A 17,332-nucleotide genomic window follows, 5' to 3' on the forward strand; every position below is an offset into this window, starting at 1 on the left:
GGTGCTCACAAAACTTTCATTGACTAGCTAAGGTTAGCATGCTAGCTAGTTGCACCAACAGCGTTATTTGTTGTCATTTCTCTGCTACACGTGGCAATTACCACAACGTTCCCACCCCCAATTCCTGAATATGTTTTAGCAGCCTGCATCCGTCTTCAAGGTGAAACCTAAACGAGAATTTCCGGATGAGCTGCATTGTAACCTAAGATGTGATGACACTTGGGGTGAGTTCCAAACGCCACCCTATTCCCTTGATAGTGCACAACTTTTGAGAAGGACCCATATTCATGCACTATATAGGGCAAGGGTTACACCCAATGTTCCCTCTAAGAGGCTTGCGGGTGCGCAGCTCGCCAGGGCCTGGTGTGCAGAAGAAAAATCAGCCCGCGCAGAGAAGCACAAGATTAAAAGTTGAGTGAAGTTCAGAGTTTTCCCCATTAACACTATCAACGTTTCTCTTCACTGTGGGAATTGTGATCGAATCAACGCAATATTAGGCACTTTCAATGCAACATACCGAAACAAAACAAACTATGCAAGACTTAATATGCAAAACTAACTATGTTGTAGACAGAATACATCGGAGTACCATTCTATTGCATTGACAGGCACGTACTCTACAGAGACCGGTGCACCATAAACAAATCAGAACTGCAGTAGGCCTATATGCAAATAGACCGTTGCCATATATGGATTTGTTCTATTCACTTTGAACTGGACTGTTTTACAGCATGAGCTGTCATAGTTATCATGCGCTTGTTTTGAGATCAAAGCGAGAAATGCGTGTAGCCACGTGTGCATATTCTTTGCTAGTTAGTGAGTTATTTGCCCAGTTATAGTTAATTTGTAGCTAGCAAGGTGGGAGTGATAGCTTACTACAAGAGCACAAAACCTGTACATTTCAAAGCCCTCTTTGAAAAGCGAGTCAGGTAAAGAGCTTTTTTTTGTCTTAAAGGGGCAGTGCTCTATTTTGAGACAGGCTTAAAGAAGCTAAGTAGTTAATCGGTAGAGGGTAGCATAATTTGTCTGATTCTCTGTAAGAATGGTATGGGAATAATAATACATTTTATTTGGTAAAGTGGTTTCTTGCATCAAACAACATTTTCAGTCACCTTGTCTGAAGGACAAGTGGATAAACAGGTTAATGTCAAGCCCTGCGTGTTTCATGGAATGTAGGCCTGCATCAAACACCACACATTGGCTGTTACTGTAGGCTGAATGATAGAAACCCTATTTCCATGTTAAAATGTTATGTGATTCATTTTCTCCATCTTTTTTTTTATGGTAGGCCAACATTATGATCAATAGCCACATTAGCCTACTTGTCCACTGTAAAAACAGTAAATTAAAGCGGGTACAACCTCAGTGTTCACAGTAAACGCGTTTCAAGACTTGAAATTTGTGCCGAAAAATATTAAAGGGAACTTTGGTTCCACCTGATAATTAATTGCACCCACCTGGTGTCCCAGGTCTAAATCAGTCCCTGGTTAGAGGGGGAGAATAAAAAAAGACAGTGGAACTGGTTTTGACGTCCAGATTTGAATTTGAGTGATAGGGAATAGAGTGCCATTTGGGAACCACCCTTAGTTTAGGCCCATGGGTTGGAGGGTTTCACCCTTAAAATTATTATTTAATTCAATGTTTATGAAAACGCTCATTCGAAAATTGCATCAGAAAAAAACAATAATCCAAACCATATGTCTCTACCATATATGGCTCAAAAGTTAGACCATTTACTCTGAGAATTTAGCATGATTAAAGTGAATGTCATTACAGACATTGTCAAAGGAGGTCGCTGCTCAAGAGAACTCGGTCACCGTGCTGTGGGCAATGTCGAATGACAACTGACAAGCAACCTAGTGGCTGCAGGTTTGTGTGTAACATTGGCTTTTTTCTCAATGAAAACCTCAGAACACAAAACAAAATTTCACACACACATTTACAAAGCTAACAGACTGAATTTGAATATCTACCCTCCCCCAAAAATATCTGTTCAGGTTTTCATGGTGTATTTTTGAGTCTTTCCATTTCAATCTCCATAGAAACAACACCTCTCAACATTGATTGACCAGGGTTATAGGAATAGAGGCACCTAAAGGCACCTAAACGACTCTCAGACCATGAGAAACAAGATTCTCTGGTCTGATGAAACCAAGATTCAACTTTTGACCTGAATGCCAAGCGTCACATCTGGAGGAATCCTGGCACCATCGCTACGGTGAAGCATTGTGGCGGCAGCATCATGCTGTGGGGATGTTTTTCAGCGGCAGGGGCTGGGAGATTAGTCAGGATCGTGGGAAAGATGAACGGAGCAAAGTACAGAGAGATCCTCGATGAAGAGGGCTCTGGAGCGCTCAGGACCTCAGACTGGGGTGAAGGTTCACCTTCCAAAAAGACAACGACCCTAAGCACACAGCCAAGACAACGCAGGAGTGGTCCTTGAGTGGCCCAGCCAGACCCCGGACTTGAACCCGATCTAACGTCACTGGAGAGACCAGAAAATAGCAGTGCAGCGACACTCCCCATCACACCTGACAGAGCTTGGGAGAAGAATGGGAGAACCTCCAAATACAGGTGTTCCAAGCTTGTAGCGTCATACCCAAGAACACTCAAGGATGTAATCGTTGCCAAAGGTGCTTCAAGAAAGTCTGAATCTTATGTAAATGCAATAATGACAGGATGGTGCCGACAGAGATGGTCACCTCGCTTCGCGTTCTTAGGAAACTATGCAGTATTTGGTTTTTTTATGTATTATTTCTTAAACTGTTACCCTAGGAAATCTTAAGCCTTATTACACACAGCCGGAAAGAACTATTGGATATAAGAGCAACGTCAACTTACCAACATTACGACCAGGAATACGACTTTCCCGTAGCAGATCCTCTGTTTGGACCACCACCCAGGACGATGGATCGGATCCCAGTAGGCAACCCAAAACAACAGCGCCGCAGAAGGGGCAGACGGAGCGGTCTTCTGGTCAGGCCCCGTAGATGGGCACATCGCTCACGAGTCAACTACTCGCCAATGTCCAGTCTTTTGACAACAAGGTAGACGAAATTCGAGCAAGGGTTGCCTTGCAGAGAGACATCAGAGATGGTAACATTCTATGTTTCATGGAAACATGGCTCACTTGGGATACCTTATCAGAGTCAGTCCTGCCACCCAGTTTCTTCACGCACCACGCCGACAGAAACAAACATCTCTCTGGTAAGAAGAAGGGCGGGGGTGTTATCATAACAACATACAGGAACTCAAGTCCTTTTGTTCACCTGACGTAGAATTCCTTACAATCAAACCCAGGAGTCGCAATTCAACGGCTCAGACACGAGACATATGTGGCAGGGTCTACAGTCAATCACGGATTACAAAAAGAAAACTAGCCCCATCACGGACACCGATGTCTTGCTCCCAGACAAACTAAAACAACTTCTTTGCTCGCTTTGAGGACAATACAGTGCCACTGACACAGCCCGCTACCAAAACCTGCGGGCTCTCCACCGCAGCCAACGTGAGTAAAACATTTAAACGTGTTAACCCTCGCAAGACTACCAGCCCAGACGGCATCCCTAGCCACGTCCTCAGAGCATGCGCAGACCAGCTGGCTGGTGTGTTTACGGACATATTCAGTCAATCCCTATTCAAGTATGCTGTTCCACGCTTCAAGAGGGCCACCATTGTTCTTGTTCCCAAGAAAGCTAAGGTAAATGAGCTAAACGACTATCGCCCCGTAGCACTCACTTCCGTCATCATGAAGTGCTTTGAGAGACTAGTCAAGCACCATATCACCTCCACCCTACCTGACACCCTAGACCCACTCCAATTTGCGACACTACAGTGGTAGGCTTGATTATCAACAACGACGAGACGGCCTACAGGGAGGAGGTGAGGGCCCTCGGAGTGTGGTGTCAGGAAAATAACCTCACACTCAACATCAACAAAACAAAGGATATGATCGTGGACTTCAGGAAATAGCAGAGGGAGCACCCCCCTATCCACATCGACGGGACAGTAGTGGAGAAGGTGGAAAGTTAAGTTCCTCGGCGTACACATCATGGACAAACTGAAGTGGTCGACGCACACAGACATCGTGGTGAAGAAGGCGCAACAGCGCCCCACGGGGCCGCAGTAGAGAAGGTGAAAGGCTTCAAGTTCCACGGCGCACAAATCACTTACAATCTGAAATGGTCCACCCGCACAGTGTGGTGAAGAATGTGCAACAGCGCCTCTTCAACCTCAGGAGGCGAAATACATTTTGCTTGGCCCCTAAGACCCTCACAAATTTTACAGATGCACCATTGAGAGCCTTCTGTCGGGCTATATCACCACCTGGTACAGCAAGTGCACCACCCACAACCGCAGTGCTCTCCAGAGGGTGGTGTGGTCTGCCCAACGCATTACCGGGGGCAAACTACCTGCCCTCTAGGACACCTACTGCACCCGATGTCACAGGAAGGCCAAAAAGATCAAGGACATCAACCACAGAGCCACGGCCTGTTCACCCCGCTATCATCCAGAAGGCAAGTTCAGTACAGGTGCATCAAAACTGGGGAAAACAACTCTCAAGGCCATCAGACTGTTAAACAGCCATCACTAGCCGGCTACCATCTGGTTACTCAACTCTGCACTTTGGAGGCTGCTGCCCTGTATACAGACATGGAATCATTGGTCACTTTAATAATGTTTACACACTGTTTTACTAATTTCATATGTATACACTATTCTAGTCAACGCCACTCCAACATTGCACATCCTGATTATTTATTTCTTAATTCCATTATTTTAGATGTGTGTATTGTAAGACACTACTGCACTGTTGGAGCTAGGAACACAAGCATTTTGCTACACCCGCAATAACATCTGCTAAATATGTGCATTTGACCAATAAACCAATTACCTAAAGTACTCAAATTTTACTGATACAATGATCTGACTGCTATATTTGTGGCATACTGTAATTAATCACTTATAGTGGACAGTAACAAAAGATGTCACTGGTGCAAATGGCATTTTACTGTGATGACAGGACTATAACAAAACAACGTACTGGTTCACTTCAAAAATAATTTATTACTGTTGACAGAATTAACACACACATACTTGTTCACTTCAAAAAGCATTTAGAGTGATTTGAAATTGTTTAAAGTTTTAGTCATATGTACAGGATACGCATAGTATACATCGTCCAACGAAATGCTAACTTGCAGGTTCCTTCAACAATGCAAAATAAAAAGATATTGCCTAACCATTTTATTTTATGTTCGTACTGTCTGGCTGTGAAGCTGAATCATTGGTGAAATTACAACAGGCCCATCACATCCTCCGCCTCCTTGAATCCCACGGAAACTCCTGTCAGCGAGTGATACTTGCGACAAAAAGGGAAGACTTCTGTTCCCTCGTCCCAGTCTCTCTTCAGTACCCACTCCAACAGCAGCCTGCATTGACAGAACAAATAATTAGCTAGAAACAAATAAATCTAATAACAAGAAACTGTTTATAAATTTGATCAGAGTGCAATTATAAATACAAAAGTTATCTATATATATATATATATTTTGTTACGTGTGCTAGGACAAGAAGAAGAATAATGTCACTTACTCGATATACACCTGTCCATTCGGTCCGGCATGTCTGGGTTGCTTCTTCCAGTTAATTTTTGGGACATGGAGGAATGTCTCTAACTCAACGATTGAGGAGTGCAGAAAAGTCTAGTTTGTTAGTCACAGGGCGTGCCGCTTTCTTCGCCCGAGATATCAAGCCCACCCAATCAATGGCAGTATGAAGTCCCACTCTGTGAAGCAGAAACACTCAAAGTCAGTTGCCATGGATTGGCATATCCCGCCGTTGCACCATCAGTCCCTCTCAGACCTAGCCACCGCTCCAGGTAGCTAGTCTACCGGTTCCGCTGATTCAGTCTCCCTCCATGCTCGCTTAGCGTCCAAATGCAGAAGTTCCTCCGTAGCACATTGTGGATTGAATAAATATGGCTCGGAATAAAAAAAAAAAACTTGTATGCCATCTGTGGGCATCTGGATGGGCTGGACATGCCGAGAGAGGAGTTCGGATTGGTCTGCCATGTAGCACGCGGCGGTCTAGAAACATGAGCTGCTCTGTATGTATGTATAATCCTGTCTAAAGCAGTTTTTTTTTTTAAGATATCACGAAGAACTGTGATAATGTTGCTAATGCTCTCCACTTTCTGGAGGACCGAGTTTTGAAATCAGTTGAATGCCCGGTGGAAGCACAGCATGATCGCTAAGGAGATGGAGAAAATGCAGGCGTTTGACTACGCGGAGGGAGTCGAAAAGAGAACAAAGGCCGTCTCCGGATTTCATTTCCAAACTAAGGGCAACCATGGCATCCGTGACCGAGGGATACGGCCATGTATACGGGTCTAGCCAACTACATTCAGATATACGTTTCTAACTTTGTCAGAAAGGAGTGTTCACAGCAAGTTAAAGCATACTGTAAGTAGGCCGGCTCACTGGCTAACGTCACATGTGTGATCTGTGTAGTACCGTCGGGCTCCCGAGTTGAGCAGCGGTCTAAAGCACCGCATCTATTATCTCGACTAACCGGGGCACAATGTTCATGTCACTGTGACAACCAGCCTTTAGTCTTGAAATCTTTGGTTGTTTAGTACACCACCGTACTCACCTCGGTTTATTTTATTTAACTAGGCAAGAAGAACAAATTTTTATTTACAGTGACGGCCTACACCGGTCAAACCAGGACAACGCTGGGCCAATTGTGCGCCCCGCCCTATGGGACTCCAATGACGGCCGGTTGTGATACAGCCTGGATTTGAACCAGGGTGTCTATAGTGATGCCTCCAGCGCTGAGATGCAGTGCCTTAGACCGCAGCGCCACTCGGGAGCCCCACGTGTCAATCCTTAAATAGAGTAGTGGAGCTTAGCCTTAAGAGGGTGTGAACGATACAGAATGTAGTAGACAAAGAAGAGCTCTCCAGTAGGTCAACCAAAACATTCAAGAGACACTCAAAAGTAGGATTACAAGTTTATCAACTTCCAAAGCAGAATTTCTTTCCCATTGTTCTTCAACTGTGGTGTGTGATATGCCATTTTCTAGCTCAGAGTTTCTACTTTATCCAATGTTGAAAACCATTTAAAATTTTGCTACATAAGAACTAATCGAGCCGGTTGGTCACTTATGGCATTGGCACAGACCCTGTATATAGCCTACTTAATTTCTTTCTCGTGTACTTATTTCTATTATTTGGGTGTTTTTGCTCTACTTTATAGTGCCACGGATATTGATTACCGCATTGATGGGAAAGAGCTTGCAAGAATGGCATTTCACTGTATTTGTGCACGTGACAAAAACTTGAAACTTCTGGGGCCTCCCGAGTGGCGCAGTGGTCTAAGGAAATACATCGCAGTGCTAGAGGCATCACTACAGATCCAGGTTCGATCCGGGGCTGTGTCGCAGCTGGCTGCAACCTTGACACCCATGAGGCAGCACACATTTGGCCCAGCGTCGTCCGGGGTAGGGGAGGGTTTGGCCAGCTGGGATGTCCTTGTCCCATCGCGCTCAAGCGACTCCTTATGGCTGCCGGGTGCATGCACGCTGACTTCGGTTGCCAGCTGTACAGTGTGTATACTGACACATTGGTGCAGCTGGCTTCCGGGTTAAGCGAGCAGTGTGTCAAGAAGCAGTGCGGCATGGTGTGTTTCGGAGGACGCATGGCTCTCGACCGTCGCCTCTCCCGAGTCCGTACGGGAGTTGCAGCGATGGGACAAGACTAAAGTACCAATTGGATATCACAAAATATAAAATGAGTGGGCTGTCATTTTGTCAAAGGCCATCGTCGTAGTGGACATTGGCTAGACTCAGACTGATGCTACAAAAGTTGATAGGGATGTTGACTGACGTGGAACGAGTGTCTGAGCTGATCACTGTTTTTCCACCAAAGGGATCGATTTTGCTCTCCACAATTACCGCTAATGGCCTAGGGAACATTGACAAACATTCCTATAGGTCACATTCAGTATCTATTAATTCTCCAAACTCACACCTCCCCCATGCCTTTCATTCCCTCACCTCACGCTACTCCCTATAGTGCACTACTTGACCAGGGCCCATAGGACCAGGAACATTGATCAGATATATTAAAAACATCCAACATTTGTCTCTACCCTAAAGCAAAATGTGTAGATGCATGAAATGAGTTATAAAATTGCCCCAGGACAGTGACAAAAAAAAGTCTCTGGCAAAATTACAACCAACTTGCTGTTCTATAGGAGAGAGCTGGCATATGCAGCAGTGAGTGTCCATGCCAGGGACTAACAGCAATGAATTTCAGCTCTGATCACTTTACTGCAGCCCTTTGTGAGTGCCAAAAAAAAAAAAACCTTCTGTTTAGCTCATCGCTGACTGCCAGCACACGGAGGGTTTCAACACTAAGAAATGCTGGCTCGCGTTCAATTCGTCACTGATATCAGTTTGATCGCACTGAAAGCAGCAGGCATGAGACCTTAATCTATTGTGATAGCACTTTAACCTGCCATATCTTAGTCACGTTTACTCAATGAGAGATCTAAGGGACATTGTTTTATGGTTTTAATGATTACAGTAGCCAACTGCTTCAGAAAGAAAAAACGTTCGGCATCGGATGTGACGGGATAATGGATCCAGAATGAGAGAGAATGATATGAAAAACCAAAATTTCTGTACGTTTCCATTTTTAATGCAAGATTTAAAAAAAATTCAGAAAACATGTAACTTTGTTCTTCTATGCCATTACATCGAGAACTTCTTCAAACAAAAGGCTCCCTCTTTTTCCCCACTTCACCCCTCTATCCTCCAGCACAGACAGATGGAAAACTAACAAGCAGGCAGAGTGGAACAGCAGGGAGGAGAGAAGGATGGGGGAGGGCGTGGTGTAAACTAGGTAAAAGGTGAGTGTTCCCACAGGCTAGAAAACATAGTGACAGTCAACACAGGGGACCGGAACACACCGACTGCAAGTACAGTCATGTTAGAGCACGATTGCCCTGCCCCAACCACCCCTTCCCAGTTGGCCTGAAAGCTAAAAAAATATGAAAGTAGGTCAATAATTTTATAAAGCCCAAACAAAATATATTTGTATGTTGGGCTTTAGCTGACATTATTTTACAGTCAAGTGTGTGTCCAGGTCTCAATTGTTTGACTGCCACCATTTAGTCAATAAGTCTCATGTTATAACTTCTAATAGTAACTGGCGAACTCTGGAGCTGTGTGCCATCTAAACACAGTGTTGCCTGCCAGCAGTAGTCGTTTCTGATTTATTGAGCGAGTCGAGGAGCGATCATCGTTAACATCGTCGATGCAAAGCATTGAATATTTACATTCATGCACTTCTAAATTAATTCCGTAACTTGATCCCAGAAGTATTATAAGTACAGGGCACTCCCACATCATATGAAGGAATGCGTCTACCTGATTTACAGGGCACAGTGAACAGTTGGGGCCAATTTCATTGGAAAAGGTTTCCTTGGTGTTAAATACGGTCTGTGAATAAACTTAAAACAAATAAATTGATGGTTCGGATTACAGGGTGCCAACGTGATATTCTTTCCATATTTTCTTCCAGTTAAATGTTCAGATTCCCTTATAAAACTGTGGACAATACTTCAATGCTTCAATGGCTAGCTCAGAATGATATTTTCCAAAACAGTGTTTCTTCGACAGCCAGATAAATTACAGCCATTTAAATAATTGGGCACACCTCCACTGTAAACTACAGAAATTCTGAACAAATAATTAACTATGACTTTCAGCAGCTTTTAGACAACATGCATTATAACGGAATACAAACACTGACAGTAGAACACAATAAATGGGAGATAAAAAGGCCAACTGCGGTTCAGTCACGATGACATAACTTCTCAAGTTCATGGACAAGAGCCCCTATACTACAGTTTGAGGAGTTAGAGGTAACTTTGGTCAACTCGGGATAACCGGTACCAAGAAAGTGGCTCACCTTTGAGCCAGGTACATTTCTATGGCAACAAATCTTTCAGAACTAACCTGCTCCTGGGCAGGCTACTCAGGGATAATTCCATTTATTCTGAATGAAGTATCTGAGCTGTGAGTTAAGGACCAATGAAATCAGATTCCCCCCCTTTTGCAAAGATAACCTCATCCCCCTTCATTTGAGGAAGATGACTGCCCCAAAAACAAACTAATTCCTTTGAAAAACGGCCTATATGGCGTCGATAAGAGTCAAACATTTATTCTAGTGTCAAAAATTGCCTAAAGTAGGACAAGCTACATTTACGCCATTTAGCGGACGCTCTAATCCAGAGCAACTAGGGAACATTTTTAAACATGTATTTTTCCATATATAGGACCCACATTATGTGTTTTAATAAAATCAACTACGTGTTGAGCTTGTTTCACTGCTTTGAGCCCTGCCCTTTGGCGGGGGCAACTCCACCACATAAACCTTACGATAACCAGGTGGTCGTCTGCTTGTTCGTTGCCTGGTTCTCCTGGCGCTGGTTGAGGATGACGCCTTCGTCGGTGATTTAGGCTTAGCTCCTGGAGCTTTTATTCTTTCCAGGACTTTTCCTTCATCTTTCCTCCCTTCCAGTGGAGACAACTCTTCCTTCTCCAACTCCCTTTCACCGTATTTGGTTCAGTCATCATATGGTTCGAAGGACCATTGAATGACTCTTGGAATCTGTGTGTGTAGCCAAACAGGTAGGATGACTGACGATCGTGAAGGAGGTCACAGGTCAGGTGACAGAGGAGATTGAGGCATAAAGTGGTTTATTTAAATGGATAGTTGTGTACCGCATAACAAAGGAAAAATAATAACATATGAAATTCACCAAAGCCCAATCATACATTAATGTAATTAAGTGATTCAGCTCAATATGAAGGATGATTGAGTCATTTAGGATCATAACTGATTAAAATCATGATAATGCAAATAAATCGATCAGTTATCAATTATTCAATCTCAGTTTGATCATGATTATCAATTTAACAAATAATTACGTTTCATACTTCCAGGTTTATCTTCATATGTACATAATTTCATCACATTTTAACCATATATTAATGGCATAATTGTACCATGATGATCTGTAGGGCCGTGATAATTGTCCATTGATATAACAGGTTTAAAGCTTCGCGCTCCATGTTAATAAACTATAAAACAATAACTGATTGACCGCTCTCAAGCGCAACAGATAGTTCAGATGAAACATAATAGATTTGGTGGACTTACGTTGATTTGTGGTTGCACACAATGTCTGGATTAGGCGGAGTTGGGGGAGAGAAAGCAGCGAGGTCGGCTGGTGGCGATTACCTCCTTTTAATGAGTTGAGATCTGAGTTGAGGTCGGACATTTCCACCCAACATAATTAAGCGCTCACGCCCAGCTGGGCAAGCGGCCATGAATTAAAAAAGGGCGAGTCCACCAACTCCATGGCCCATTTCCACTGCGAGACTAAAAAATAAATATTGGTCGACCAATTGGGGTCAGCCCTAAGAGCGACATACAATTAGTGCATTCATCATCTTAAGATGGCTACAGTGCCTTCAGAAAGTTCACACCGTGACTTTTTGCTAATTTTGTTGTGTTACAGCATGAATTTAAAACAAATGAAATCTATATTTTTGTCGTCACTGAGCGACACAATACCTCAATGTCAAAGTGAAATTGTTTTTACAAATTCACTTCAAAAGTGAAAAGCTGAAATGTCTCGAGTCAATAAGTATTCAACCCCTTTGTTATGGCAAGCCTAAATAAGTTCAGGAGTAAACATTTGCTTAACAAGTCACATAATAAGTTGCATGGACGGACTGTGTGCAATAATATTGTTGAACATGATTTTTGAATGACTACCTCATCTCTGTACCCCACACATAATTATCTGTAAGCTCCCTGTCGAGCAGTGAATTTCAAAGAGGTAGGGTTTCAGACTTTTTCAAAAGATGGGCAGGGACTCCGCTGTCCTGACTTTAGGGGGACACTTGTTCCACTATTCGGGTGTCAGGACAGAGAAGATCTATGACTGAGCGGGAGCTGCCCTCCTGTAGGGGTAGGAGGGACAAGAGACCAGAGGTGGCAGAACGGAGTGATCGGGTTGGGATGTAGGGTTTGAGCATAGCCTGAAGGTAAGTAGGGGCAGTTCCAGTTGCTCCTCCGTAGGCAAGCGCCAGGGTCTCGGAGATGATGCGAGCTTCAACTGGAAGCCAGTGGAGTGTGCGGCGGAGCGACGTGGGAGATTGTAGGAATTTTACAAGACGCAACTCAATATTAGGAAGGTGATCCGAATGTTTAGTATACTCAATGTATATTCCCAAATATTTTAATTTCTCTGTTACCCTGTGTGCACTGAACTGACATGCATGATAGTAGATGACACGCCGATGTTCAAATGAAGGGAATTAAAATAGTCTATAATGCTCACCAGAGCAGAGCTCAACTCAGAGGTGTGTAGCCTACTGTAGCTGCTGGCAAAGCCATTTAAAGCCTATACTTTATCACGCAGGGTGTAACTTTCCAAAGCTAATATTTCTGCCATGTAATGTTATCAAAACAAAAATCACTATGACTCATCAGTTGGGCTACAACTGATAACGCTTATTGCTAATAGAACATGCATAGGCTATATGCATGGTCCAAAGTTAGAGGTATTTTAACATCCTTTAAACCAATGGTTGTGCCCATTTCTGGAGGTAATTTTAATAAATTTGGGAGTAGAATGTGCTTCCATGTCCATAAAAAATATTCACCAGAACTGAGCTTCTTAGTCCTATATAAAAAGAGGACCCCAGACCTAAGCAATGGGACTGGAATTGGTAAAACGTGCAGTTTAATGTGATGTACAAAATGAGCCCATTTCCCTAAAAGCATGATGGTAATGACTTTCTTACATACAAAGGTGGAGGTTAACTTGGCCCCAGACAAGTTAGTCGTGGAATTTTTTGGGCTTTAACCTCTGCCCATTACCACTAGACAAAATGCTGATTAGCACTGTATCTGTATTGGGTGTGAATGACAATGAAAGATGAAATCTGCATATTGTTATATTGTTATATTAGCAGAACACTGCTATGATATTATGTAAAAGGTTGTTTATTCTACATGGATCTATTACTATATTTGAAAGTTATCAAAACACTTAGTTCAGAATATCTACATAAATTCAGCTATTGCATTCTTCTCACATTACTCTGTAGGCTACTGACCTATTCAAAGCCTCCTCTGACATCTCATCACTCACTTGCTTGTAGTTATTGAACTCAACCTGTGGGAGATTTGTTTAAGATTGAGTGGGGGGTGCCTCCCAAGTGACGCAGAGGTCTAAGGCACTTCATCGCAGTGTTGCGTAGTCACTAGAGCCTGCGGTTTGATCCCAGGCTGTGTATTTACCGGCCTTGACCGGGAGTCCCATAGGGCGGCGCACAATTGTCCTAGCATCGTCTGGGTTAGGGGACGGTTTGGCCAGGGGGGGCTTCAACCGGCCCATCCTCCTCTAGCGACTCCTTGTGGTGGGCCGGGCGCCTGCAGTCTGATTTCGGTCGTCAGTTGAGCAGTTTTTCCTCCGACATAATACAAATTAATAAAAGATTGAGTGGGGGGAACCAGCTGTGGGCAAGGTTCTAACAGATGGGTGTCGGTGGTGGCAAGGACACCCCCACATCAAACCACACCCAAGCCAACTCATACCTTGCCTCTGTCATGGCCGCCAGCATTTCTTGAGGTGCATTCCAAAAAACGAGGCCAAATCAGCAGGTGCAGTTAATTAACCTTCAAATATTTGATTAATCGAATGTTAGTGGGAAAAATAGTCATGTTAAAATACCTATCACGTAAACTAACACATTTAGTAATGATAGCATGCATTTGAAACTTCACGCACAGTAAAACTTTCGTATGACTTAAAATAATTGTGGGAAAACACCTGAGCAGCATTTCTTTCTGTTCCTAATGAGGAAGAAAAGAACAATCAGGGGCGGTTCTGTTCTGCACTGTTCAACCAATTCTGTAAATGTGGATGAGTGCAGTCAAAAACGTGATTTTCCTGTGTGTGTGTGTATACATTTCCACACTAGGAGGTTGGAATAATACTTTGAAATTGCGACACTGAGGATTATGCCCTTTTATTGTAAGAGCTGTTTGAAGAGGTTTGGTGGGATGGAGTTGAGGCCTGCCTGGCAACATCACCAGGCAGTAAATTAGTTAATAGACCAATAATTGTTATTTATTAGGAGCCCCATTAGCCAACAACTAGTCTTTAAGGGGTCTGACACAAAGAAAAATACATTCCAGAGAAGACTTTACAATTTTATCATGGAAAACTTTAGCAGCTACTTACTAGCCACTTTGCAACGACATAGCATGTTAGCCAACATGACCAAAAGTATGTGGACACCTGCTTGTCAAACGTCTCATTCCAAACTCAAGGGCATTAATATGGAGCTGGTCCCCCCTTTGCTGCTATAACAGCCTCCACTACTCTAGGAAGGCTTTCCACTAAATGTTGGAACATTGCTGCGGGGACTTCCATTCAGCCACAAGAGCATTAGTGAGGTCGGGCACTGATGTTGGGCTATTAGGCCTGGCTCGCAGTCAGTGTTCCAATTCATCCCAAAGGTATTCGATGGAGTTTATTTAAGTCAGGGCTATGTGCAGGCCAGTCAAGTTCTTCCACACCGATCTCGACAAAACATTTCTGTATGGACCTCGCTTTGTGCACGGGGGTGTTGTCATGCTGAAAGAGGAAAATTCCTTTCCCAAAACATTTGCCACAAAGTTGGAAGCACAGAATCATCTAGAATGTCATTGTATGCTGTAGCGTTAATATTTCCCTTCGCTGGAACTAAGGGGCCTAGCCCAAACCATGAAAACAGCCCCAGAACAATATTTCTCCTGCACCAAGCTTTACAGTTGGCACTATGCATCTGGGCAGGTAGGGTTTTCGTGGCATCCGCCAAACCCAGAATCGTCCGTCGGACTGCCAGATGGTGAAGCGTGATTCATCACAGCAGAGAACGTGTTTCCACTGCTCCAGAGTCCAATGGCGACGAACTTGACCACTCCAGCCGACGCTTGGCATTGCGCATGGTGATCTAGGCGTGTGTGCGGCTGCTCGGACATGGAAACCCATTTCATGACGCTCCCGACGCAACAGTTATTGTGCTGAGACTGCTTCCAGAACTCAGTAGTGAGTGTTTCAACCGAGGACCGGCGATTGTTACACACTACGCGTTTCAGCACCTGGAAGTCACGTTCTGTGAACGCGTGTGGCCTACCACGTCGCGGCAGAGCCGTTGATGCTCCTAGACGTTTCCACTTCATAATAACAGCATACATTTGACAAACTGACTGGTTGGAAAGGCGGCATCCTATGGCGGTGCCCCTGAGCTCTTCAGTAAGGCTATTCTACTGCCAAATGTTTGTTTATGGAGATTGCATGGCCGTGTGCTCGATTTTGTACCCGTTTGAAATAGCCGATTCCACTAAATTGAAGGGGTGTCCACATACACTATATAAACACAAAAGTATCTCCTAACCCTTAGCCTAGCTAATGTTAGCCACAACAAAATGCATTCTTAACATATCATACGTTTAGCTAATTCTTAACATATGAGATTCATAACACACTGTACAAATTGCAATTCGTAACATATCATACGAACTGGATGGACATCCACAAATGAATACATAACATGTGGTAATTGAGTATCCTGGATTTACATTTACAATGTTGTCTACCCCTGAGTCCAGGTTGGGTTTCCCCTCCCCACTGAGACCACTCCCAGGAAGTCCTAGCAAAATTCTTGCTTGAGAAATTGCTCTTTCCTATGAAGCCATTTGTTTATTCTTACTATTTTAATTGAAAACATATCACACAGTACGGTACTTAACTGTTCCCCAGAAATGTATAGATATCGAGAGAAAGAAAAAAACGGCTGCATTGAAGTCCAAAAGTGGCGGCAGGCAGACGAGCAATATCCTCTGTCGTAGTATGTATGAAGCCTGCTGAGCCGGAATGTGAAGCTAACTGAAGCTAGCTAGCTTTAGAAAACCCTGATCGTAGTATACCCCATCCGCAACATTAGTTATTTGGCTAAATGCCAGATCTAACGTTACTGTAACTAAAGCATTCAAGGAACTCAACTTACATTGCAGAGTGACCTACAGTTATGCTAATAATTATTAGGATGGAGAAAGTAGCAATCCAACCAGGTTTACCGTAATCAAGCCGAATCACTAGTTTGCTAGCTAACAGGGCTAACAAGCTAGCTCGTTTATGGATGCTACTTTTACATACTAGCACGCGCTTGTTCGTCATGAGCGAAAAACGGAAACACTGACACGCATAATTTACATGTATTTTTCCAGAATGACTTGGCTAGAGTAGCTAAATAGCTAACGCCGAATAACACGTATTGTTAGCTAACAGAAATTAGCCATCAACCTACAATTTAATAAACTGCAGTCAGTAAAGGCATAGCCTGCTAAAACACACTGAACTCATTGTAGATCATAACTAAACCAGCAAACTTAGCTAGCTGACTTTGTTAATTGTCATGGACTCCAAAAATAGCCGCGTTTAGCCAGAGAGTATAATCTCTGGTTTAACTGGCTAACGTTAGCAATTGCTTTCTAATTAATGTTAGCTTTGGCTGACAGAGCCAAAGTAGAGCTAGCCCCCTGCCCATTATACGCGTGGATCTCCTAACTGTGTAACATATGTAATGTATGACAAAAAATATTTAAAGATGTAAAGGCATTTCGTTAGCATACCTGGAATCTATGAGGAAGACGAAGATTCGAGAACTCTGCAGGCACCTGTAATGACGTCGATACCTTCTTTGATGAGATTTAACGGCGGTTGGCATCCAACATTTTTTGCAAACGTCGAAACCTCCAATATCCTCCTCTTCTCTGCTCGCATCCAAGTAGTTAACTACCTTCCTTCTCTACTAGTATTCTTCCAGCAACACAAATGATGGCGTCACTTCGTATGGTAATGAAGAAACCTTCAAAATAAAAGCCCGTATTTCAAAACATTGCAATGTGGATAAGTAATTCTAATTATATTGAATTTTAATCACAGGAGGTTGGTGGCATCTTAATTAGGGAGGACGGGCTCGTGGTAATGGCTGGAATGAAATTAGTGGAGTGGTATCAAATACATCAAACACATGCTTTCCATGTGTTTGAAGGTCTTCCATTCGCTCCATTCCAGCCATTATTATGAGGCGTCTTCCCCTCAGCAGCCTCCACTGATTTTAATCAATGGCCACTTTTGTTGTGCCAACAAGAAAATACAATTAGTAATTCATGAAAACAAATACAAAATATTTG

The 17,332-nt window shown here is 43.4% G+C and overlaps 1 protein-coding gene across 1 annotated transcript in view; it reads right to left on the reverse strand.

The window, feature by feature from the left end:
• LOC120046279 (carnitine O-palmitoyltransferase 1, liver isoform-like) overlaps positions 1-16,960 on the reverse strand; it is a 42,355-nt gene extending 25,395 nt beyond the window's left edge. Inside the window, exon 1 of the mRNA XM_038991365.1 lies at positions 16,769-16,960. The gene's annotated coding sequence lies outside the window, so the exon portion shown is untranslated. The remainder of the gene's footprint in view (positions 1-16,768) is intronic.
• Between the last annotated feature and the right edge of the window lie 372 nt (positions 16,961-17,332).

This window comes from Salvelinus namaycush, chromosome 4 (assembly GCF_016432855.1).
Source record: "Salvelinus namaycush isolate Seneca chromosome 4, SaNama_1.0, whole genome shotgun sequence".
In the NCBI taxonomy this organism is placed as follows: Eukaryota; Metazoa; Chordata; class Actinopteri; order Salmoniformes; family Salmonidae; genus Salvelinus; species Salvelinus namaycush.